At 43.5% G+C, this 2,543-nt stretch overlaps 1 protein-coding gene across 2 annotated transcripts in view; it reads right to left on the bottom strand.

Annotated features, from left to right (window-relative positions):
• The window catches only part of ARMC12 (armadillo repeat containing 12), a 38,863-nt gene that overhangs the window by 3,393 nt on the left and 32,927 nt on the right, over positions 1-2,543 (bottom strand). The gene's annotated exons all lie outside the window — the stretch shown is intronic.

Below are 2,543 nucleotides of genomic sequence, written 5' to 3' on the forward strand. Positions count from 1 at the left end.
CCCACCCCGCGCCCCACTCCCGCATGCTCACTCTCTCTCTCTCTCTCTAAAAAAAAGTCCTATAGGTTGTAGCCTTGCCCTTGACATGTCCCACCTTAATATCCTAATCCCAGGAGCACCCCATCTTGCTGTAACTTTTTCTAGATCTGCTAGAAATTCAGCTATAGAAGCGGGCGGGGGTATTGGCGGGCTTGAATCCATAAAAAAATTCCTCATGCTGGACATTGTAGACATATGCTGTCTAATATGGTATCAATTAGCCACATACGGAGCACTTGCCGTATGGCTCACTTGCATTGGGATAAGTGTAAAGTACAAACTGGATTTGGAAGACCTACTACCAAAAAAAGAATGTAAAGTAAATGTTTTATAGGTTGAAACAACTTTTTGATTGGGTTATAATTAAATATATTATCCTACAACCCAGCAGTTGCACTACTAGGTTACAAACATAGTGATCTGAAGAGGCACACGCACCCCAGTGTTTATAGCTGCAATGTCCACAACAGCCAAACTATGGAAAGAGCCCAGATGCCCATCGACAGATGAATGGATAAAGAAGATGTGGTGTACACACACACACACACACACACACACACAGGAATATTACTCAGCCATCAAAAGGAAAGAAATCTTGCCATTCGCAATGACGTGGATGGAGCTAGTGGGTATTATGCTAAGCGAAGTAAGTCAGTCAAAGATAAATACCCCATGATTTCACTCACATGTGGAATTTAAGAAATAGATGAACATAGGGGAAGGGAAGGAAAAATAAAATAAGATGTAAACAAAGAGGAAGACAAGCCATAAGAGACTCTTAACTATAGGAAACAAACTGAGGGCTGCTGGAGGGGAGAGGGGTGGGGGTGTGGTAACTGGGTGATGGGCATTAAGGAGGGCACGTGATGTGATGAGCACTGGGTGTTCTATGCAACTGATGAATCACTAAATTCTACCCCTGACACTAATAATACAGTATATGTTACCTAAATTGAACTTAAATAAAAGAATTGTTTTTAAGATTTTATTTATTTATTTGACAGAGAGAGACACAGCAAGAGAGGGAACACAAGCAGGGGGAGTGGGAGAGGGAGAAGCAGGCTTCCCGCCGAGCAGGGAGCCCGATGCGGGGCTCGATCCCAGGACCCTGGGACCATGACCTGAGCCGAAGGCAGCCGCTTAACGACTGAGCCACCCAGGCGCTCCTTAAATAAAGAATTTTTTAAATAAATAAATAAAATACATTATCAAAATTGGTTCCACTTTTGAAATATGAGCGTTAGAAAACATAAAATTACCTATGAGGCTCCCATTTCACTTCCACTGAATAGTCTGCTGTTTTAGAGCTGAAGGCACTTGAGAAAAGGCTTTTTTTCTGAAGCCCCTTATCTGCCTAAAAGCAGAGCCTCCCAAAAGAACTTAACTCATAAATTCCCTCCTGGGGAGGTTTCTTGTAACCAGGAAAGATTGAATTGTATGCCTGGGGTCTTCCCACTGGAGAAGTCAGCACCACACCTAAATAGACATTGTCACAAAAGTATCTTATCTGTTGTCGTCTACTCTCCTAAGGGCCCATTTATCTTTCTTGAAAGTAATTCACTTTCCCCTAAGGGCCCTTTCTTCCCATCCCTCCCCCTCTTAAGAAGCCATTTTTCCAAGTGTGCTTCTCCCATTCCCCTTCTCCAGTTAAAATGGTATATATGCCCCAAATTCCAACTGCCTCATTGAGTCACCTTTTTCTGTAAACTCCCTGCACATATGTATGTGAATAAAAACCTGTCTTAGGGCACCTGAGTGGCTCAGTCAGTTAAGCGTCTGACTCTTGATTTCAGCTGAGGTCATAATCTTGGGCTTCCCACTTAGCAGGGAGTCTGCTTATCTCGCTCTCCCTTTGCCCCTCCCCCTGCTCACTCACTCTCTCACAAATAAATAAATCTTAAAAACAAAAAACAAAAAACAAAAAAACCTGTCTTTTCTCTTGCCAATCTTTTGTCAGTTTAATTTGCAGACCCCAAAAACTGAACCTAAGAGGGTAGAGGAGAAGTTTTCCTCCCTTGCATGAAACTAGTTGAATCGTATCAGCGGCATATCTTTCCCCTCCCCTTCTAAATTTGAAGACATTGGTATCCTTGGAGCCTGGGTTTCCAGCCTGCCATCTCTCCTTCCACGGGCGTTTCATAGACTTTCTCCAAATAAGGGGAGCTCGTGTACCACTATGGACTGTAATCCTGTGTCTTTTTGATGTACACATAGCACCAAGAATCTGTCTGACACACTGAGTACAGGAGCAATTTCTACCAAGACATGGTTACAGTGTCGCTATGACTTACAGGGACTGCTCTGAGTAAACCTCAGCTCCCATCTCAACTCCTGAGCTCTTGCACCATGAGCCTGGCATCCTGGAGGGCACCCTTGGCTCAGGTCTGGGGCTCGCTTAATCAGAAGTGTAGCCGAGTATGGAACTTTGGGTCCAAAATCTGAATTCTTTCTTTCTTTCTTTTTTTTTAAGGCTGGGAAGGCTAGATGTAGAGACAACTTTACAT

This window comes from Callorhinus ursinus, unplaced genomic scaffold (assembly GCF_003265705.2).
Source record: "Callorhinus ursinus isolate GAN/ISIS: 27379988/994484 unplaced genomic scaffold, GSC_fseal_2.0 scaffold59, whole genome shotgun sequence".
NCBI classification, from domain to species: domain Eukaryota; kingdom Metazoa; phylum Chordata; class Mammalia; order Carnivora; family Otariidae; genus Callorhinus; species Callorhinus ursinus.